The sequence below is a fragment of the Megalops cyprinoides genome, chromosome 15 (assembly GCF_013368585.1).
Source record: "Megalops cyprinoides isolate fMegCyp1 chromosome 15, fMegCyp1.pri, whole genome shotgun sequence".
NCBI lineage: Eukaryota > Metazoa > Chordata > Actinopteri > Elopiformes > Megalopidae > Megalops > Megalops cyprinoides.
Genome location: NC_050597.1, coordinates 6,286,007 through 6,310,693, shown reverse-complemented (window position 1 = coordinate 6,310,693; position 24,687 = coordinate 6,286,007). Strand labels below are relative to the sequence as shown.

General features: G+C 45.7%; 1 protein-coding gene across 1 annotated transcript in view; it reads right to left on the bottom strand.

Annotated features, from left to right (window-relative positions):
- LOC118789968 (spectrin beta chain, non-erythrocytic 1-like) overlaps positions 1-7,141 on the bottom strand; it is a 105,890-nt gene extending 98,749 nt beyond the window's left edge. The window contains exon 1 of the mRNA XM_036546740.1: positions 7,011-7,141. The gene's annotated coding sequence lies outside the window, so the exon portion shown is untranslated. The remainder of the gene's footprint in view (positions 1-7,010) is intronic.
- Positions 7,142-24,687: the final 17,546 nt, after the last annotated feature.

Here is a 24,687-nt window from a genome sequence, read left to right as displayed (position 1 = left end):
GGAAACACTTTTCGTTTAATTTACAGCATCCTTTTCCATTAAAGCAGAGGCTTGGTGAATAATCCCTACACAATCCGAATTCTGCCTGACAATAGCAAAGCGTATCGACATACAGCACCAATAAGTGTTGACGTGGTTCCCCTGCACCAGCTACACTGTTTACAAGAGTGGAGCAAACGTATTTTCCTGTCTTTGTTTTCTTAAATTATGACAGAGTGACTGTCGGTTCACAGCTGTGAGTTCCACACCCTGTGCTTCGGCCACTGAAAACACGAACATTCATCACCTTGCGCGTGTAAAACAGTACGTGGTCACGGCCTGTATTGGGTTACAGCCATGTTAATGTTGTCTGAAACAGATATGCCCTCTCCTGTACGCAAATTCAATTAACTAAATCCCGCTCAAGGTCGCCGGGGCGGGGGGCGCCAAGGGACCGCGGACTTCCCGTCAGCTCTGGTGAGCTCAGGCTGGTCGCTCCGTCCCTTCGCGGTACGTCTGCGGGCTCAGACTCAGGCCCGGCGACGTAATTTGGCATTTACCAGCGGGACAGCTGTGGCGGCACCACTGATATGGCGGGAATGTTTGCCTTTTGTGTGGGGGAGGGGGGGCCACACGTCCCTCTCACTCCCACGCTCCCCCCCCCCGCTGTGTCTGTGCGCCCGCTCCCACTGACAAAGCAGGCCATGTGTTCCTCATCTGCTGTTCCGACCTGACAGCCGTTTGCTTACACCGCTCACCCTGCCAAATACTGACCCCCCCCCACCAAACACTGAGCCTCCCCTGTTAAACACTGACCCCACCCTGCCAAATACTGACCCTGCCCTTCCAAACACTAACCCCACCCTAACAAAATTTGACCCTGCCCTGCCAAATACTGACCCCGCCCTTCCAAACACTGCTGCCACCGTGCCAAATACTGACCCTGGTCTGCAACATACTGACCACACCCTACTACATGCTGACCCTGCCCTGTCAAACACTGACCCCGCCCCAGCCATTGACTATGGCTACCACTTAGACCCTACCTACAATCTGACCCTCCTCATCCCAGGGCTAGTTCTGAGGGTGAGGAGTGGGCTTTACAAGCATGAATCACAAGCAAACTCATCTCTGCAGTTATATAACACAACAAACCCCAGTTGATATAATGTTACAGAATACAACAAAAAAAAAAAATCAGAGGGGGCCAATGCCAGTTCTGAAGCCAACAGGCAGGTTTTGCTATCAGTATTAGCAGAAACCTGAACTAACGCCTGCATGTAGTCAATAAGAAAGCCAAGACAGAAAAAAAGGCAGGTGCTGTCACTCTTGTTCCACATCATTTACACAGGCTTTCTGTCAGTGCTCCTCTGTATCAGAGGCTCCATCTACGGCTGCTGTCTCCTGCTTCCAAAGCAGAATGGCTGAAACACTACACACACGAGACGGCTCGTTCCGGCCGCGCCACGCACTCAGTGCAGCATAAGCAGGCTGACGGGAGACGATGGCGGAGATTGCGTCTCACTCAGAGTTTACACTCAGGAAAGACACTGAGAGAGAGGGAGGGAGAAGCGTGAGAAAGGCAAACACAGGTGAAGTGAGGCTGGATCCGCGCTGCGGACGGAGGGGGTCCTATATTTAGCCGTACGCCGCCGATGGGCAGTGGCTCCGCTCTCTGTCGCACTGTTCCATTTAAGATCAGCTGGCAAAACGCCAGACACCCCCCCCCCCCCCCCCCTCCACCCCACTCTCCTCCCGGATGGGACTCAGACCCACTTCTCTCCTGGACTCATCGACTCCGCGCTCCCCCTCCCCTCCTCCTCCTCCCCCACCGTACTGCAAGGTGACCCCGCCCTTGCCCGGCCTGTGCAGCCAGCGCAGACAGAAAAGCCCTGTCCAACATCGAGACAGACCGCCTGCGCAGCTCTGGAGGAAAGCACAAACAGCCCCACCGAGCCTCAAAGACTAATTGGGGGAAATAAATTGGAATGCCAAGCTGTTAAATGTCACCAGGGCTGTGGAAAGCATGAGTGAACGCATTCCCCCTAAGCCATGTCACCAGCTGAAAAAAAAATACAGACTTTTGTGTCCCGTTGACTCAGACGGGGTGACGGCGGCATTAAGAGTCCACAAATACACATCCGACGCCGGGACAGTCAGCGGGAGAGCCCCCACGTTCAAAACATGGTGACAATCAGACGTATTATGTTCGAAAACACAGACAGGCAACACAACGACATCAACACAGTGCCTTTCCATTGACATACAATGGAAAAGAAGGGGGCTGGCTAACCCCTGACCGGTGACCTTAACATTTAACGATGAATGGTAGACTCACTTGTAACCCATGACAGCTCTACTCCCTCTCAAAGCTCTCTGTGTTAGGACAGCTGATCGCCGAAACGGCACATGTTGGGTGGGGCCTGTTTGCGGCTTCATGCAGCTGACGTACAAAACAAAACACAAGCCTGACACTTCTGCAGCGAAACTAATTAGGAAATACCACCACTTGGACGCTTTACTTAATGTCTTTGTTGTTGGGCGTCCTCTTAAAATGTGTCCTGTCACATTCTGTGCCGAGGATGTCATACGATGTGTTCGTTAACTCCTGCAGCGAATGCAGCTGTTGCAGATGGAGAGACTTGGGGGTACAGAGGGCTGTTGCAATGTAAGGACAGGCAGAGGGGTCCAATCACAGGAAACTGCTCTCCCAACGACAGGGGCATTTCACCCAGGCTCAGACGAACCAAGCCAGCAAAATGCCAGAGAATGGTCCCCACATACAACGAGTGAAAGTAAGCAACAGAAAAAAAAAAAAACACCAAAGACAAACACAGCCTCACTAAGATGGAAGCAACAAACCTCAGACTTGCTGACACAGATGTTCGAGCCCAGCATAAACAGACTGGCCGTGATGTTGGACTGCTCTTGATCGTAAGGACTCGTGCATGCACTGTGAGATGGTCAGCTCCCTGCTTTAGTGAAGCCAGCGCTGCCATCAAAATGTGCTCCACGTAGGTAGAGTACATTCACCTTAATAAACAACATCGTCGCCTGCCATATCCAAACAAGCGCGCTCGGGGGGGGGCCTTCCGGTTGGCATGGTAACCCCCACCTTGGGGCAAACCACAAACAAGCTCTAGAGAGAGCCTGACTGGATTCTCCAGAGGGGCAATTAAGGAACGCCACTTTAATGCAATTGCCGTGGTGAAAGAGACCGAGCCCCAATTCACAGGTCTGTGAGAGAGAGGGGTCAGGCCTGGAGACACAGTAGAGACACAGCAGAGACAGAGCGGAGACACAGAGGGGACACAGAAAACAAGTAAAGCCATACATAAAGCCAGGAAACTTCTCCCAAACCAAAGTCTGTCTGCAACAATCCGGTCACAATAGCTACAACTGACGCATTTTGTTTCCATGCCAAAAATGAACAGTGCATGCAGCTAGGGGGAGGGACTGTGGTTTAGTCTGTGAGTGATGGCTTAGTCTCTAGTGATGGCTTCCTACTCCAGCAGGGTAGAAATAACCAAGTGAAGCACCAGAACTTGCACCAAGATTGGCAACCACGTAGAACAGAAAAAGTTGCCTGGCAACAGTGGGTGAGGGTTGTATATATATTAACACATCACTTAATGATAAGCCTTAATGTTAGCCTTGGCAGAACCCACACTCATGGCTACAGCAGCGTGGGGAGGGCTATAAGGGAGGACCTGGACACCACCGCCTGATTGGGAAGGTCATCTGCTGGACAACAATGCATCTTCTCCCAGGGGTGAGTTATCAGATAATGAAAGCTCCCTCCTGGGAGCTGTATATCTCAGTACAACAAACTTCCCATATGCTGCAGCTCAAACAAGCAGCTGCATCAACTTTTTCTCCAGCAACTTTGGTTAATTAAACAACCGGACAGATCCTCTCCGGTTTGGCTGCCTTACAGATGTCCTGTAGTAAAGCTCTGCAGCCAAAAGCAGGAGTCGTTCGGAAGGGCAGCCAGAACAGAGGCCACTCCATATAGAGACAGCAGTACAGTGTGCTTATCAGCTCAATCATGTGAGGCTGACATGCCTTTCACGCTGAAGGCTGATTTTCTCCGGCTTTAAAAAAAATTAAAGAGTTACATTCCACTGTAGTCAGTGGGGGCTGGTGCACCCTACCCCCGCTGGCTCCACACGGCTTCGTCTCTGCCGTGACGCCATTCGGGTTCACACGTCCTCTCTGTCACTTCTACCCGATGGGGAGGAGAATCCATCAGTAGCCAAACTGAGAAACCCAAAGGACTTTCCCCAAAATGGCGTCTGCTATGCAATTCTCACACAGAGAAACAGAGTAACAATCACAGCTTCCGTAAATGAACTGTGGCGGGAAAACATTGGCTTGGAAGACGAGGTGTTACCTCCAGCCTGACTTGAAAGGCCTTCGCTGTCACCCCTCTCAGTGGTGGCAAAGCTCTCACTCTGAATTACACACAGAGACATATGGTACACTGAATACTACACCAGCATCACAATCATTTTCCCCTCCCTACGAATCCAATCAATGAAAACGCTAAATTTACCACAGTGAATGGGACACCCTCACAGCTTTGAGAGTTTAGGCACTGTTGTGAGATTTCACACTTGCTTAAAAAGGAAAAATGCTTTGTTATGAGTAGTTCCTTAACAGGCAACAGACAGACAGTTAACAGCACATTCCTAATAAAAAAGCACTCAAACAAACGAGGCTTGGAACAAATGGAGAGCAATTTCTTACATTTTTTCCATATAACTAGTACTGTCATTTAAACATATTTGTGAAAACAAAAAGGTCTTTTTCTGTAGGTGACGGATGAAGAGTTACACAGTAGTTTTGTCATTAAAAAAGGTTGAACTTCCCTCCAGCTAAACTATCATTTACTGTAACAATGGCCTATTCAGAATATGTGAAATTAGGCGCATTGACTCCCTCTATAAAGCATGTCTGTGCGAACACTGGGGCATCTTTAAAACAAACACAGCCAACATGTCAGCAGGCATGACCTACATGTATCAGACATCAAAGCCATCGCGTTCGGCTGCCAAAGCCCATATGCGGATGCCTGCACAACGATGTCCGCTTCACAACATAGCGGTGAAAGCCCCCCTCGGGGAAAGTGAGATGTGTAATACGCTGTTACTCAGAGCCACACGCATAAACCTTTACATGGCCGCACTGAGACTTAAACAGGAAAGAGCTGAATGATGACGCTTAATGACTTTCAGCTTCAGTCTCCCTGCATGCTGAGCTTCAGATTTATTTGTAATTATTCCATGTGTTTATTTATTTGGTGTCAATGCGCTTGAACAACTTCTCAAAACACTCCCATAATAATTCTGAAGGTCGGCGACTGGACGAGGCTGTGGCGCCAGGAAACGCATTAAGACGCACTAACGGGAACTTACAATAAGCGATATTTCAACCATTCACAATAGAGTATTGCAAATTTTAACAAGAATCTACGTCTGTCTCCAAACCAGCCAATTTTAGAACTCAGGGCATTTCCTTGGTCCCGCCGTGTAAAGTACGCTCTCCTGTTCTGAAGGACTGGGACGAAATTACATTAAATCAGAGCATGCAGTTTCGCAGCGGCTCTGACGCAGACCCGCCGTCCTGAGCCCTCCAACAGGCCGAACCCCGACCGTTTTCACAAGTGCACGGTTGTTATTTCATCTGTGCCGGTGCACTGCATTTCCCTGTTTCTTTTAAACTCTATCGTAACTGGTGTATTAAGCCCATTCCCTTTTCAGCGCGCTGTGTGTGAGATTAATGTTCGAGAGCCGCAGTTCGGACTCGCTCTGACCGCACAGTGCTGCAGCGTTGCAGTCAACAGAAAAAGCAACCTGCAAACGCAACAAAAATGCCGAATACAAAACAAACTCGCGCAAGCTACAACTCCGCTACCGTAGCAATCAGTGACCAAATCATTACAGCACGGCAAAGCAGAGCCTACGTACTCATAACGGAATAAATGATTTCATCATTTGTGACACGCATCCATCATAGGGGCGGGGTTATGTTTTTATTCCGCGGGAGAAAACTGCAAAATGCCGATCTCTGCATAAGGCCAGACAGCAGGTCCTGCTCATTCGGTGCGCGTTTAGTCCGTATGATGCAGCAGCAGCGGAAAATACACGTTAAAATATGTTATCGAGATCTTAAGGGTTCATTTCATCGCCGATATGTGAGAGGTGAGCTTCAAGACTGAGGGCTGACGCCATTGAAACAATGCCCATGCCCTTATTTGATCACAAATACAAACACCTCGAAGGTTAAAAGATGTGGTCTTTCTTGCTAACAGGCCAGGTTAAACGCAACGCAAGCTGACAGCACCAAGCTTCACATTTCTCTCTCAAATCGTGTTTACGTCAGCATTATTTTATCTGAACCTATCCACGCGAAATGGATCTTGGTTCACAACAAAACTGAGCAAAGTCACTTGAATTCAACATCACGCTCCGACCTCAGCAGTTATCGGCAGATCCGCACGACCACGCCTGTTTCCATCTCCTTATTCTGTTGCATCCCTTGACGCTATTACCAAGCAACCTGTTATGAGACGGCGAACTGTACATACAGTACCCGAAAATTAACTCGATTTCATGATAGCTAATATTCAACTGTACACTAAATACACAGACACTATATAGCTCCCAGTTCTGATCAGTCTCCGTTTTCAATCTACAGAAAAGGACAAATACCTCAAAAGCAAAAAAAACTTGAAATTACCATCCCCTGCGGCAAATTTGATGACCGCTTGTTAGGTCTTTGTGTACAAACAGTTTTGATACCGTCGGAAAAAAACATACATAGGCCACTAAACACTGCCCATTTCAGACCACTCGAATTCTCCATCTCCGCTCAGTAAGGCTAACTAGCTAGCAACATTTTAACGCAACAATGTTTACAGTAGAGATGAGCAATAGTGGACGGGTGTTATCCACAGCCGCGGTAACGAGGTTCTCAGCTTGTCTCCAAAGAAACACACTTATGCAAGACATTTTTTTTTGTTTCCTTACCAGTCAAAGGAATAAGCGCGGAACCCGAACACCGAGCAAGCCTACGCTGAGCAGCGAGGTGCAAGCTGGATGAGAAATGCAGCTAGATGACTGGAGGAATCCGCACTGCCTCCCTCGCTTCCAGCAGCGACGCCAACTGCTGCACTGATTCGGAGAGGGGCGGAGAGATCGCGCTCCTGCATTCACTCACACGCTGAAAGGCCCCCGCGCAGGACAGCTGCATGCGAAATCTGAAAAAGAGAAACGTGTGATTGGCAACCGCTCAAGAGAAGGAACCAAATGGCAAGATCTTAATCGGTGCTCTCCGAGAAAGAGCCCAGTGGAGTGTGAAAATTTTACGCCATGCTTCTCGCACTTGAGATAAGAGCACGATTTGGATTGGGTTTGTTCCGATACAATATAGGTTTAATTATAGTTGGTGGTATAGTGGTAACGCACAGGTCGTATAAAGGTCACTTGTTCATGGAAACATTTAACCAATTCACTGTACCAAACGAAGTTTCCCCAGATAACCCTATCAACAGACAGCAGATACTATGAATTTTTGGTCCTGTAGTAGTTAAAAAGTGACCCAGCTTCACTGACTGTAATTCAAATGCATACCAGATGTTGAAAGAATGATGTTATGAATTTGTGGGGAAAAAAAACAATTTCCATGGTTTCATCACAATATCTAGTGAGGTGAAGCACTACATTCTGAGTGTAGACAGGCAGTGTGGAGATAAAACTAAAGATTAAAATGCAAAATGCCTATTTGAATGGATAGAATAAAATGGTCCATTAAATTCTATTTGTCCAGCATAATATTGAGTGAGGAGGTACAGGAGATATACCCTATTATTTATGTATTCACAGCTGCCCCTAACACCTGCTACTTGTAGTACTTGCTGTTTATTTTATGTGTAGTATTGTGGTTTGGATTATGTGATCTAGTATGTATAGTATGTATGATGTATAGTAGTATACTTGGCTTGCCTTGTCTAGTCAGATTGCACAAGTTAACTTGTGGTAGGGCTTGAATACTGTTATGTTCACACTCACTGGTCTGGGATTGTTGTTAGCCTGGTCTGATACTGTTGCTCATTCAACTTGAATGGATACACTTCTGTTCTTTTGTGCTGGAAGTCACTCTGGATAAAGTGTCTGCTAAATGAATGCAGTGCACTGCTAAAGTATTATGATGTGATGGTGTTATTTGTTTTCTGAGTTATGGTCAATTAGGCTGGCTGACACAATACACAAATTAGGATGCAATTTGCATTACACAGGTTTTCCATTATTCACAGTTATGAAAAGATTAATAAAATAGACCAAATCATACCTACATAGGCCTATACAGCAGATAAAATATGAATGCTAGATGGCTAGTTAGATGGGTAATAAGAAAGGCCAATAGTTCCTAATAAAGAACATTACAGTAAATATAAACATAGGTGTGATTAATTTCAAAATTAGTTATTAATAACATAAATCTCCCACAGATTCTATCTGACAGATGGTATGAAAGTATGAAACAGCACTAGTGACACTTTTATTATAATCATACATTATTTCAGCACAGAATGGTTTCCTTGACTATGAGCATTCGTATACTGATGTAATTACTGTCAGCCCTTGTATGTTTTCAATACTTATTGTGGTCCAGCTGGACCTCCAGGACTATAAAGCATGTGAAGGGTGATTCTGTGTGAGAGCATATTACATGCATTAGTAACAAGCGCCTGGATTATTGACATTTTAAGGGTCAGTGGAGATGTGTGTTGCTCTCAATCTGTATAAAAGAAATCTGCTCACAGTCATCATAAGGCAAAAATTATAAACAGCCATAGCTCATAGAAAAGTCAAAGGGGGAACACAATCTTCTGCCCTACCTGTTTTCATTTGGAACGAACAGTGAGCAAACTGCAGCATGATTCTAATGTTTTACATTTTCCAATGTCTTTTTTTCCAATGTCATTTTTCAATGTCTTTACATTTTCTAATGTTTTACATGTAAATAGGTTGTTAATGAAAATTCAGATATGAATCCTAACACCTTTTTTTCTGCAGCGTGCTAGTTTAGCGATGAACAACATGTCAGCACGTGAGGAAATCCTGTTGTATTTCAGAGAGATTCAGCGCTCACACCCGCTACATTGCACACCCACGCAGTCCAGCTACGAGGGGACATCAAAAGAGAGTGTGACTGCTGCAATCAGAATGCTTTCAGTGTGTTAGTCTGAGCCAGCAGCCCACTGGTGTCAGCCGGAGTCAGGAGTTATTGTCGGAGCTAGGGACAGAGGTGTCGGTTGTTGTTGGGATTCGCGGATTGTTTTTTTTTTTTTTTGGTCCCTGGGCTGGGGCTTTGGGGGAAGGCCCTGACCATTGCTTCCTCGAGGGCCTGCTTCTGATAAGCAATCCGTGACAGCGTCCAGCATCTGCCAGGGAAATGCGCAAGATGAGGTCATCCCGTTTCCTCGCCGAGCGCTCAGCTGCGCCGGTGGTGAGCGCGACTCCAGAAAGAGCTCGGGAATGCGTTCTCTCCGCGAAGACCTGTCGCTAACTCCATCTCACCGCGCTCAACGGTTCCGTGACGGTCGACAGGGAAGACCATAAGACAAATACAATATCTGCCGAAGAAACGTGCAGTTGGGGCTGGCAGAAACAGCAGTGAGGTCACGTATTAGTTCAAGGGCTGGGGGGAGTCGACTTTGTGCTTTCTGTCACCCCCTACTCCCTCCGTCCGCCGAGGCACTGACTGACACAGAGGTTTAGGGAGGAGACAGCCAATAATGGATACTCTGTCCGGCTCCTCTATTTATGAACAGGATGTGCGCGGGTGTTTTTTTTTGGGGGGGGGGGGGGGGGGGGCTGCATGGTCCTTCATCCTCTTTCACTCTACACAGTGGGTCCTGCTCCTTTTGCATTTGTGTTCAAGCACATTAAACGTTGAAGTTCATCCCCCGCAGATCGAGTTGCTATGGATACCTTTTTTTTGTAATCGTTGAGCACCACAGAATTGCATTTTCAGACCAAAATGGAATTGATTTTTTTTTTTTCGGTTTGCGAAAAGGAGGCAAGACAAAATCGAAACACTTGACCAAAGAGCATCACAAATACTGCAAAATACTTACTAAGCAAGAGCTGTATGCCCAAACCATGAAAAACTTTATATTGCAACACAAGAAAGTGACGACATGACAGCTTTTATGCGACTATGATTTATGTACAGTCTATGACTCTACATCTTTCACAACCCCATCTGTTATATCACTGTGCCAAATCAGAGACAGAATGCAGTCTAAAACGTAAATAACTATCCCGTTAATCAAATTACATGTGCCTAATGCGCTACAAGAACTTCAGCGTAGCGTTGATTATTGCTGTACGTGCACGGTTATTGCTGTACATGTATACAATGTTGTGTGTTTGCAGAAATGAATACTGCCTTGTCCGCCTGTGGATCGATAGACTCGCATTTATGCAGTCGGGAAAAGGATACTCGACTTCTCGCCCGCACAGCTGCACGCTTGCGTTGCTGTAATCTCCCTACAGCAGCGCTGGTTATCCCAAGGCCACAGGAACCGTGCAGTCAATGGGGTGACCGAACATTTCAGAACATATCTATGACAACAAAGATCCGGAGCCAAGAAACACTGAGCAGATTTTTCCTCTGTGACAAAGGGTGAGAAAAAAAATACTTGTGAAAATAGTATCCAGATACTGCCAAGGTTATATAAAACCGACAATAAAAGCACGAATAGGGTTATCATTAGGTATAGAAAGATGTGGGTTGTTTTATACGGCGTATTAATAGAACTCACAAATATATTTTCCGAAAACAGGTTTTGTGATTTCATGAAGTGCAGACACAGCGTTTCAAGCGCACATAAGCAATCATCCTTTTAGTAAGAAAAAAAAAACAAAACAATTAGTCAGATTATTAGTATATTTGTTCACAAATCATTCACATTTTCCATTCTCCTTTTTATTGTTGCCAAGCACCGGTAAAAGTAATATTTTTGTTTTTAATGTTGCGCTGTGAGACCTTTTTACCTTGTACTGATATATTTGGTGATGATGTTTTTCGAGTCATATTGACGGACAAAAGAAGTATGTTCTAGTAACTTTCACAGCTGCAAGATAAAACAGTAGCGAAGGGAGGCATATCTTCTATGCTTTACAAATGATACAATGAATTACACATTGCATGAGATTTTATTTTCAAAACGATTTTGGTTTCGTGAGGCATTTTGGCAAAATGGCATCACTCGGTTCAAAATCACGCTTTACTGTGACGTCTTCACTGCATTGACTACAAAGTAAGGTGCTGGTACAGTTCAATTGTCAGGTCTCACTGATAACATTAGTCCATGACAAGACATTTTAGCTCAGTCTGTAAGAGTTCTCATGTTCAGCTGAATTTTGTGTAAACACATTTCTCTGTGTGGGGGGGCAGTTAGTTTGGAGTGCACCGAAAAATAACAATTGGAAACAGTGGGAACTCTGAACGAGAATCTACAGGGGGAGGAGCCAGAGGGGAAAATAAGTTTGACCAAATAACCAATATATTATCTGATTATACATCTGTGTCGGAGTGCGTGTGTGTGTGTGTGTGTTGGGGACTTCACAGCCTCACATATTTAAATTTCATTTTCCAGGAGGCACAGAGACACACATTCTCATCTATTGTATTTGTAGCATTATGGATATAAAAATGGCAGTATTAACTACTTCAGTAAGTGAATACTGATTAAGATTAGATTTGATACCAGTTTATGTGTATATGTGGGGAAATTTCCTTCTGTCTGGCTGTCAAAAAGCATTCGCAAAACACAACATTAAGTAAACAATGTTGTATTCAACAGGTGTATTTGCCAATAGCGGAAAACTGATTGTCAACACAACATTCATGTATCTATGTATTATTCTGGGTGATGTTCTGGATCCTGGAACTGTGTAGAGTGTTCTGGAAGTCTCTTCCAGTAGGATGTCTCTGCTGTCTGCTTTATGACTCCCCATTTATATGAAATACTCTTCATTCATTTCACCAGAGAAGACCAGTTTTCACATGAAGGCTCACAACATTACATTTCAATGTTACAAAAACGTACTTTCCAAACAAAAGCAAATCCTTTGTATGTGTGTATGTGGTTTTTATGCGGGTTATGATAATGCCACTTCAGTATTTGAAACCTTTCAGTCTCATGTGTACAAGAATACATTGATAATATAAATGTAGCTTACACTGTGTATTGTGTCAATATTCTTAAAAGACATATGTGTAGCCCATCCACTGTCTTTAAGATCATATCACAAAATATGAATCCCTTATAAAGCTTGTCACAGAATTTTCATATGGTACAAGAAATAGGATACAACCAGTTTCTGCTAAAGAGGAAACTCAAATGTAAGCAAATGAGTATGGTAGGGAGCATGGTTGTGTGACCTTAGATAAAGATGCTAAATGGGGGCCATTCTTCAAAGGGGAATTGGATCTGGTCAGCTTAGCTGAACCTCCCCGCTTGAAGGTGACGTCTTACTGATGATACGTACCACACTATTTTCACTCTGATACCAGACACCGGAGGTCCCAGAGCTGGTGAACCGGTGAAGGTGTCAAAACTGTGTCCTGGAGTGGGGATGGATGTCATATGACAGGAATTTAAGTCATTGATCTTGCTTAGTGACTGGAATAAAGGTACAGCAGCAGTAGGAGTAGAAATGGTGGTGATGATGGTGGTGGTGTCATGGGTGTATTTTGTTCTAGAAGAATCTGTTCATAAAACCTAAATCATATAGATGAATGCAAGCTAAAGCTTTGTGCCAGAAAAAGGACTAACTTATAACAGACCACCTCAAGTTTGCAAGCCTGGTGACCCATAATAACAATCATTATTAATATCTAAATGTAAAACCAAAAATGAAAAGAAAAATTAAGTAATAATAATTAAGATCAATGAAAGAAACGTACCTGCTAACATATGCTGATGATGTATGACATTAGGGACTAATGAACATCTGCTATGCCTTTTAAATTGGTCACATCATTCCAGATCTTTCTGTGGATAGATACAGCCCTGTTCGATATTGTCAGGGTCCCATCTATCCAGCCATTTTTCAACTTCCTTGATGTGTTCAACCTGAGTAGAACGGGAGATATATATTTCACATCTGCCAGAGGCATAAAATGCATATTTATTAAATGTATACTCATACATTATAAAAGTAATTGATTAACATTTCAGTTGCTCTATTGTCTTTTCATACTTGTCCCCAGCCTGTTTTGTAAATGACAATAGCAGCCCTGGATGGGTGGACCCCTAGTTGGTTTGACCCCTGGATGGGTCGACTTCTTCCAGTATTCAAAGTCAAATGTTACAATCAATGGCAGCAAGTCCTCTTCAACGCTCATGGGTTGCTAGGCAACCGTGGTCTCTAAGCACACACTCAACAAGTAAATTGACGTCTGAAACAATGCCCCAACAACTGGTGAATATGCAAATGTCTCCTCTCGTTATGTAGAAATAACCTACATGCAATAAGTGGTGTTACATAATGTCTCATCTCACAATTGCACAATTAAGCATTGTAAAATTAAAAGACAATTAAATATTGTAATAATGTCATCCGAAATACGTTTTTCTAGCCTTACACAATGTTGCAAGCTGCAACAGCACAAAGAAACACAAACCACTGAAAATAATAGGACATAATAGATCCGTCCCACAATAGATACTTCAGTGCAGGAGCAGAAGTAGCGAGCTATATTTCCGAGAGTAGCACGTGGGGTAAAGTGCTTGTCTGATAATTCCATGCTTGGGGGAAGGGGAGTTCAGCTGTGGCTGTGAGATTCGAGAGGAATCGGGAAGGAAAGCGAGGAACGTTTCTGCCCCACACAGGTTTCATCACTGTTTCACACAGCATCGAATACTGTAAGCTCATTTCATTGGCATGTTGGAGATTCTCCAGATTCTGCAAAGCAATACTCAGCATTCACATCACCCTGTGACTCTGAGAACTCCCTTTTCACACAGACACAGAGGGGACTTTGTTGAGCGAAGGTATTGCGTTTAGGGCTCGTCTTGGGGAGCACTTAAGAGCCCCTGAACCGTGGAAACAAACGGCAGGAAGATTGTTTGAGCCACATTAGCGGATTCCAGCCCCCCGAGTGAGTGGACAGCGAGGGCCCTTTGTGAGGACCGCCAGAACCTCCTTGGCTGTACAGCAAACACATTTAGCCGTCTTTGTTTCTGCCCGTGCTTAAACCGAGCCCGTTCACAGCGGTAACCATGGACACCAGCGAGAAACACAACCCCGCTTGCTTTAGCAGCGGCCTGTGTGTGCTGAGATGAGCCGGGGGGGAAAGGGGTCGAGGGGAAGCTTCACCACGGGTGATTTCAGACTGTAACCTTCATCAGGCAAACAGAATAGGCTGTCTTGGGGTCCTTTCTTGCCTGACCATGGTGACGGCTCCAACATCTTGATCTGCCTGCGCTTAGATGGTGTGAGAATGTGTCATAGTATTACACTGAGAGGGAGCAGAGGAAATATTAGGGCAGAAGTAACAAACAAGTTCCTCAGGCCGGGCTGACAGAATGGCATTCATATTTTGTCTCACCACTAGACTGATTTGGGGGGGAGGGGGTTGTTGTGGGATAGAGGATCCCAGAGGAGGCGTTTGGATTAAACAATGGGAGCATGGGAGACAGTGACGATGCCAGGCCATTAGTTCCCACTAGATCTCCAGTTGGCAGACCTTCTCATCCTCCTGGGAAGGCTCCAGGCCTCTCTCTGCTGCTCCTGTTACAGGCAACATCCTGTCTCAGTGCTCTGAGGTCACAGCCAGCATCAGCATTCCGACGGGACTCTGGGACTAATGACCAGTAATTAAAAACTGGCTGGTCTTCGCCTCTGTGTCCCTTCACTGAAGGCCGTCTGATAACCAAAACATCAGTAGACTTTAATTAGTAAAGCCCTGTCTTTAGTTTTTTTTTGCTGTAAGAGCGAGTTGCACTTTTATACTGATGATGTAATTAGTTTTCCAAAAAAGGCTTGACTTTGACGGTTTGGGCACAGGTTGGTTTTTTTCCCGGGTTGTGATGACAACAGCATTTGGGGCTTCCTAATCGGCCGAGTCAGGGGGAGAGCTCCATGGCTCCTGACATGGCTAAAGCCATCACATGGCCCTGTCCCATTTAATACCATTAAAGCTACTGTGACCCAAACTTCACAGCTGAAGATCTGGATTAATACAACACAATCAGCATAAGGGGTGACCGCTCCACCCTGTATCTGGCATCTCGAAGAGCCATTACCTCATGAGCTGTTGAATATTACATATCAGGGTGACTGCAGTTGCATTACATCACACTTGCAGCTGTACTTAATCAGAGCAACTCACGCAGCTTACAGTTTTCACATATTGCCTATTTACACAGCTGAGTATTCACCGAGGCCGGTTTGGGTAAAGCACCTAGCCCAAGGGTATGACAGCAGTGATCTGCCTGGGAATAGAACCAGCAATCTTTGGGTTCAGATCCTTGCTCCTTACCACCACGTGGATCATTAGCTTGCTCTGTGCAGATACGCATGCACACACACACACACACACACACACACACACACACACACACACACACACAGAGTGAGAAAAACTCTGTGCTGGAATGGAGGCAGAACAGCTGGAGTGGTTGACATGTTGCCAAAAAAATTCTCTTCTGTTTAGTTGTACAGCTTATATCACGTAAACTACCGGCAGGGTTCATCTTGAAACAGAAATGTAAGCGCCAGAAATGTTTATACTTTTTAATTTATACAGATCAGATTACTACATGTTTAGGGTTTCACATTTACAGAAGAAAGGTCTTACTTGTAGATTAGGCATCTTTTGTAAAAATTAGATTGAAAGGACTGAAAGTGAAAAGCCATTTCTGTAACCGGCGTTTTTTTTTTTTTATTAGAGGGAAGTGAAAGGTTAGATAGTAAGCCTAGGGTTACAACTGTTAGCTTTGATTCACAATATCATTATGAAAAATGATTCTGATTCCTTTCAGACACTCACTGTGATCTTTTCAGTTGGAAACAATGGAAACAAAGCCCTCACCAATGCACAGCTTAGATACAGTACACATATACTGTACCTCACATAAACTATGAACAACCTACTCATGACCCAGCATCCCCAGTCTTATCCTTGAAATCAACAAGTTCACAGGGCTGCCTGCTCCTGATTTATTAGTCAAGAATTTGATCTAAAGCTGTTTGATGATCCTGCAGTGAATTATGGGAATGAAAAATATTTCCCCACCAAAAACAAAATGCAGGCTCTGTTTTGGATTTGTCTCAAGGTTAGGTTCCAGCCACACTGCATCTCATAGGCAAAGCACGCAATACTGTCATTCATCAACAGTCTGAAAATGAGTGATTACTGAATACTGTACTGATCTTAACCCACAAGGCAAAACAGCATATCTGGACAGCTTAGTTTTGACTTCTCTATTTCCTTGGATAATTCTGAATAGAACCCTTGAAATGGTGTTTATTTCATATGTTTAAATCACTCTTGGTTTATGTATAACTACACTAAAATGAGAGCCAAGGATAAGCAAGCAGTGGAAAAAAAACACAATGTTCTATGGGCTACAGAATGTGGAACAGGAAATGAAATGACCGTTTCCCTTCAGAGCAGAAAGGGATGACCTCATCTCCTCTCTTTGGGACAAACAACATTCACCCCTGCACCCCTTTCCGAACATCAGAGGGCATTGTTTAAGACAGAGCTACACAACCATCATTCTGTCCCAAACCCTGTGCATCAGATGTGAAGTCCAGGTAGAGGTAGCGGAACTCCTCTGTGCTTACTGGCTGTTGGTACTCACCTGTGGCAGTGTAGTGCAGTGGCTTAGGTCAGGAGCTGAGCTCGTAAAGATTGCAGGTCTGATTCACAGGTAGAGGACTGCGTTGGTAAGTTTGAGGAAGGTGTCTAGCCTGAACTGCTCCATAAATATTGAGCTGTATACATTACCATACATTATTGGCATTTAGCAGATACTCTTATCCAGACCAACTTACACTGAGTACAATTTTTACATATTATCCATTTATACAGCTACATATTTACTGAGGTAATTCTGGGTTAAGTGAGGGTACAGTAGCAGTGCCCTAGTGGGGAACTGAACCAGCAAACTTTCAGTTACAAACCATGCTCCTTACCACTATGCTACACTATGCAACACTGCTGCCCATAGACAGAACATGGAACAGGGGCATCTACTGAGAAAGAAGTGATGTGGAGAGGTGGGCAGTTGGGGAGAGGTGTGTGATTAGACAGCAAGAGATGCGTGGAAGGTCTGACCTACAGCCTGGGCCTTCTAAAGAGTCTGACCTTCCTGCCTGAGGTCAGAGACAGTCTGTTTCACCATCATGGGAAGGTGCTTCTTTCCTTTCTGACTTTCACGGACCCCAGCAGCGTCGCTACCAAGCGATTCCAGACTGACCCCACTATAAGCAGCAGCTGTGTGACCGGCAGACACTGATACACACCAATAAGGCTGTGCAGTCCCACAGGGGAGGTGTTTGGGGGGCCTATAACTGGATAGAGGGTAGAACTTCGCGCCGGATAACCTCTACTCATGCATGTAATATCTGAGGGGTGGAAAGGGGGCAATAAGTTCAGGTTTTTCGCTGCTTGTTGCTTAACAGAATTCCTGCTCAATTTCCCTGGAGGCACTGGGAAATGGCCCAAGCTGGACCCCCTCAACCACAGATCAGACAGGGAGGGAGAGGGAAATAAAGAGGGGGAGACACCTCTAAAAAGAGGGGAATGAAGGGGAGGAGGGTGGGGGGGGTTACTGCCATTTTGGGGAGCAATGCTCAAACAAAGCGCATGGCATTTGACGTCAGAGGATAGACACTATCTCATCTAGCCTGGAGTGATTTGCTGCCAGGCTTTAAAGGACAGTCAAACAGGGCACTACAGGCATTAAGTTTAACAATTAACACATTTTCAACGCCACTGCCTTCTGTCTGATTTACACTTCCACTCCTGTGTGTGACAGTAGGCCCTATACAACATGAATGGGTTGAATCAGAGGTAAATCCTGGAACTGTCAAATCAAATGATTTTACTGTTATCACTATAGCAACAATTAAATTTTTCAGATAGGAAATTTTTTTCACTTTGTCAGAATGCCATCCAATCCCAGTATAAACTGCATATTACTGATTTACAGAGTGTATGCAGGTTTTCATCCCACATGACTTTTACTGTTGGCTGGCGACCAAGCATGGGTGATTCAGTGTGCAGCCTGGAGGAGAACTGTGGCAGAATCCAATGTCGTTACAAAAATGCAGGATCCTGCAGGTGAAATAAAACCACAGGGCGACAGAGAGCCATCAGCCGGGCGATGTGGACCGGCGTGGGTAATTACAGCACACACCCCCGCACCTCTGCCAACGCAGTTCAGCATCTCCCAGCTAGCGCATGTCAGAGAGGAGCCTGGCTCTGTGCTGGGAGGAGGGAAAAGCAGCAGCGCCTGATCAGCTGCCCGAAACTCCCACAATCAGTGAAGAGCAAACAGCCGTCAGTCTGAAGGGTGAGGAATACAGGGCAGGATTGGCCGAGGTCCCAGCATGCACCAGCAGAGCCGAGACGTCACCATGGTAATGTCTCAGCGCAGAGGGACGAGGCTGCCGTGGCTTTGGCCGAATAAAACTGTGTGGGTGGCAGCATGCTGAAGCCAACTTATATTTCATCGGAACCGGCGTGACTACAGCAGCCCTCCCTCTCCTCTTTGCCGGAGCCGGGGATTCAGAGGGGGTGAAGATGCTTGAGGATTCTGCGGCGGAGCAGTGTGTGAGACAGGGAACACCCCCTTCCAACAAGCCTGTGAAACAAAACACCTGTGTCTCTGCACTGGAGCTGGCACAGGGACAGGCCCATAAACCGCCCACTAAAAAAGGTTCAACAACACAGTAACACCAAAGAAGGCCACACAAACACAGCTTCTCTCTCTCTCTCTCTCTCTCTCTCTCTCTCTCTCACACACACACACACACACACACACACACACACACACACACACCACACATGCATGCATGCATGCAAACACTCACACGTGTAGACATGCATGCCAAGCACACACATGCACACACACAACCACACGTGCAGGCATGCATGCAATCACACACACACACACACACACACACATACACACACACAGGCACATGCACATACATACACACAAAGTACATGATCCACCCAAAATGATCAGCTCCTCATAACTGTAAGGTTAAAGCTGAAGGGTACTAAAACCAGGGAGGGGGTACAAGGACTACATATTAAATTCCAACCTTCACGTCTGCCTCCCACACTTGGTGACAGCACATCGGAGGTCAAAGCAGAAGTAAGCTGCCCTTACGCAGTCTGAATTTTGGACAGACACATGATGGCCAGACGTGCTTTTATGCCCTGCAGAGCTGATGCTGCTAACACCAGGGACAAATCAGGCTTCAGCCGTGCTCCTCTGATCAGGAAGCATTAGAGCATGTTTCATCAACAGGATCCAGACGGAAGCTGTGCACCGGTTTTGGAGACAGAGAACAGCTTCAGTGCCATAAAGATAATCTGCAAGTCTGCAAGGGTGAGAGGTGAGTGTGACTATGGAAGCAGACCTAACAGCTCATCATTAAAACAAGGACAAAAAGCATCACAGTGCTCACATCCTGTTTGGCACCATCTGCAGCTTGTATAGACACCGATATTTCAGCTGGAGAAACTGAGGTTTAATATATACACAACAGAGAAGAACGGTAACCCACCATGAGTCCAAACCCAGGACGACCATATCCAGAGCATGGTGCTCTGACCGCTGCACCACACAGTGGGAACGGCACAGACCACAGCACCACACTCTGGGGCTTCCAGAATTCTCAGAGTCTGCTGTACATGTAATTATTGTTTTCTCTTCCCTCCTCTATTATTTTACCATCCCTGTCACGTCTCTACATTTTTCACATCCTTGCCTTTCAATGTTTTAATATAGAGATATATTTTAATGTAATTTTGTCTCCCTATGCAGAATTCACAGGGGTAGGGTTCTGGGCCTTTGGCAGATGTCAATGTATTGCTTATTTGTGCATTTAAACGTATCGTGAAAACGTGACCTTTGACCTCTGTCAGGGATTTAATGAAGATGCTATGGGTAAAGCCTGCATAGTTTTCTTCAGTTTCTTGGAAAACTGGAAGGGGAAACAAAGTGCAACTCTTGCCAAAACAAAGTCCAACAGGACCCAGGGAAGAGCAGGAAATGACAGAGTGTCTGTTACCGTGGAGACATTCTTAATAGTCTTTCAAGATGTTTTGCTTTTGAGGCTGCATTGTTTTTTTTACTGTCATTATTCCTCACATTAAGACATTGCACAATAACGATTCCCTGCTCCCTAACCCTCTCCCTACCCAGAATTCCTCTGGACTTGGCTGACGTGGTTAACGCCTCCGAGAGACACAGGTTTAACGAGAGCGGAGAGACTGCAGCAGGAAATGACAGTGTGGCCAGAGGAGGCAGGCCTTGGACGCACGGGCTCTCTCATCGCAAAGCAATTTGTCCAGAAGTAACCCAATTTAGTTACAGCCCGAACAGGCCATGCCTTCAGGTTGGGAGCAGGGCTTACTGCACACATTCCAAGTGGCTTCAGCGCAGGTCATCCAGAGTCTACCGCAGCAATAAACAGTAAGCTCTGCATTGATGAAAACCAGCATGTTTACACAGTCATTCCAACACCACAAATGAGGGCTGTACTGTATGATAAAAGAACTACACTATAAGGCAACAGGAGGACACAGCTGGGATCCCCTTAAGCAGGGTTCCAAACCACTCCAGTGACAGAAAAAAATCCCCAGCTGTAACATACCAAATGCAAGCAAAGATGCTCTGGGGAATGTCTGCTCAGCACATGCGGAACTATGTTTTTTTTTGCTGCCCTCTCAGTTTTTACCCAAAGGGATTATGGGTAGAAATGACTTCAGGTCCTTGTTGTCTGCTTTCACTCTGCGTGTCAGGTCTTTTCAGTCCACTGGTGGTTAATGCGCGATTAGTGTGGGATGGATAGAATCATAGACCCCCCCCCCCCCCCCCCCCCCGCATGTTTGTGTGTACAGGGAAGAGGAAAATGGGATTAGACTGACTCGAGATCAGAGCAGCCAGTCTAACTGGTCTTATGATACCTACAGTCAGAGATCCCGTCTTCGGTGCAGAGGTGGGGAGGAGGAGAACACTCTCTCCCTCCAGTCCCCCAGGGCTGCTAAGGGACGAGTCATTTAGAAGAAAAATAACACAGCATCATGGAAACACTAGACTGTTTCCTTGCTTGTTTTTCCCAGCTACATGTCACACAAATATTGGCAATGAAAAATCACATTCAAAGCTTACTCTCAGATATAATCACTGATATGTGATCATGAATACATTATAGATATAGCATAGAATAACATCTTGGCAATGACCTGAATAATGAATACTGATAATGGAAACTGACAGACCAGGAGGAAAAGAAATCGAAGAAAAGATCAAACTGGACATAAACTGGGATGGAAAACAGTGGAGAATTATGAAAAGCATTGGATAAAATCCCCATTTCCACAGCTGGTTAATGCTCCTCGCCGTGCCCGGCGAGGAGCATTAAGCTGTTTGAGCTCAGTGGGCGCTACGCATTCCTCTGTATGTTACATCATGGCCCCCCCGCCGAGCCTCCACTCTTCCTTTCGGCAGCGACACGGGACTCTGGATAAACTCTTAAGCTTCCGATCTAATCAGGTTTCTCCGGTGGCTAAGAGGATTCCGCCCCGGTCGGGCGCGTATGCAGATTTGATGCGAGAGAGAGGCATGCTGGGAGATAAAGGGAGGCCCCGAATAGATGTCACTCCGGCACGTGATGACAGATTGGGGTCCTGCGGGAGATGTGGCGGGCCGTCCTGGGTGATGCCTGTTTTCTGTTTTCATCACTTCAGGAGGAGGAAGGGCGGTGGCTGACTGGCGTATCCCCCCCCCCCCCCCCCTTTGGTGGAGTGAACGAGTGAATGCAACAGATGACCACAGGCCACTGCACAACCTTAAGGCTGCGAGGCAAGGGAAACCTTACAGTCCTGTGAGGCTTAGCAGAAAGGAGGATGTAGCTCCGGACTTTGAGTGGGCAAGAGAGACAGGGTCATATTTGCAATAAGACATACCCCCCACACACACGACATAGGAAATACACACACTTACCATATAATACACCCACACCTGCCATAGGTCATGTCCACACCTGGCATAGGGCTTCCTCGCCAAAGTCCCAGGAGTTGTGGACTTTACCTGTCCGTGCAAAATGTTTCATCCTGGAAAGTCACGGTGAAATGAAAAGTGGACAAATACTCAACACTCCTTGAAAAATCATGCCCTGCCTGCACTTACTTTTTCCTTTTACAGCAAGTGAACAGACTCATCACTGTTTCAGCCCTCATCTAATGCCATATACAAACAGGACTCACAGTGTCAGTGAAGAGAGCTCCCTTACTTAAACCCACTGCCAAGGAAATGCGGTGACCGGTTTTCACCAGCAAAAGCTTTCGCAAGTGTGTTTCTGTGCCAGTACAAAATATTTCACAAGCAATGTCTCTGAAGTATTCCCCCTGCAACTCCAAAGTCAAAGGAGTTTGAATACAGCAGGAATGAAAAATAATTCTGGAAGAACCCTATAGTTATCCTTTAATTGTTACTGAGAGCACACCGAAAAATCAAATCTGATTTGTATGGGGGGGCTGTGACTAGTGTGGATCTGCTCTGCTAGACTGAGACACCAAAGCCCATCCATTACCAACGAACAAAGGGGCTATAATGAACAGTTTGCAGGTTGGATGAGTAGCATTTGGAGCACTGGGCTCTGATCCAGGGACATGGGTTTAAATCACGATTAGGCATCACTGTGGGACTCTTAGGAAAAGAAACCCAGGCTGGCTCTCGAGCAGGAACTTGGCTGTATAAGCTGGTTACAGGAAGCTGATGAAACATGTTTATAGTTAGTGTAATAAACATTTCATACCACTACATAATGACCTCTCCGCGGCAGACTAATAGCCCAGCGCAACGTCTCGATTTGGGATAAGGACACCGTGTGTGTATGCTCCCTCTTGGTGATGGGTGGTGTTAAACGAGTCCACACTATCCCCCACACGGGACCGGGGGGGGAGGGGTCATACCAGGTGAAACGCGACACCCTCTGGCGTAAGGCCAGCCACAGCGAGGACGTTTTGAAAATCATTACAGCATCGTGTTCCTGTCCGCTGCCGCCGTGTCTCTGGGTTTATATTTGCTGCCACGCAAGTGCTACAGACGCTCCCGCTCTCCTGAGGCCTCCTCACGCTTCTCAGAGCCCTGCTGAGGATGAAGGCAGGGTCAGTGTGGATGCCCTGTACGCAGTATCCACACAGAGCAGCTCCAAAGCACAGCTCATTGTGCAAGTAGAGTAAACACTTTCTCCGCTCACACCGCCCTCTGGGACATGGCTAGAGAACGGAGCTGTAATTTCAGTCCACTGCCAAGGGGCCTGCTTTCCGTGGAAGGGAAGACACCCCACCACTTCTGGAACATGGTTGAAGAATGAAGATGAAGGTTCATCTCTACCACCCCTCCCCTTCAGCAGAGCTGAGACAGTCTACCTGAGGTGTCTGGTGATGCTGCTGCCCAAGTCAGCATTCAGGTAACTCTGTATTCAAATCTGAGTCAGGGCACGTGAGGTCAACAGTCACATGATCAGTTGCACAGCTCTCTCCTGAGCTGCAGAGCACAGCTGGAGGATCAGTCTGGAGGAGAGGGCATGGAGTAATGGACCATCTCTTTAAAAATATCTCTTTTTATGTTCATTTAGCACTTTGAGACATCTCATTTCAACAAAAGGGCTGAGGTACTGCTAGTCATGGTGTAATTGTGCTTGCATAATTGCACCCTTTCGATGGTAATTACTGTATGATTAGAAAATGTGAAAAATGCTGGAGGCAGAGCTTGTCTGAATTGTGGAGATTTGATGTAACATTAATTGTTTAGTGAAAGAAAGTCATTTGAATTAAAGTATAAAGGGAAAAGTCTTCATTGTTACATAATAACATATATTTATATATTCTCCCAGTTTACTTGCAAGGTAAAATTTAGTTTTCAGTGAATGATAAATAATTTTTAATTAACAATAAATCTTTAGTTTTTCTTATTTAACGATTATGTCAACCAAACCCAGTTTAAATTAGGACATTAGGACGCGGTTTGTAGGTTTAAATGCCTGATTTTAAATTAACCAGCAGCGTAGCCGCATGCACTCGAATGACAGGCAGAGAGGGAGGGAGACTAATTGCTTCTCTAGTGTGGTTTACATACTGCTCCTTACCAATGCGGAGGCTAAAATAAACCAACTCAAATAACATCAACAAACACTTACAAAATGACCACATTAGTGAAGCACTGGTAAACAGAGTCCTGGACTCGTCCCCAGCCAAGGCTCCTCTTTATTTTTACTGGAAAGCCAGAGACGGGGTCTCTCTGACTTTACCAATCAAAATGGATCCAGCAGAGAATTCCCCCTACAGATGAGAGAGGACTGTTCCAGCCCCGTGTGCCTCTGTAGAAACACACGGCTCTGCAGGCGTGGATCTGTAGCTCTCCGTTTAAAT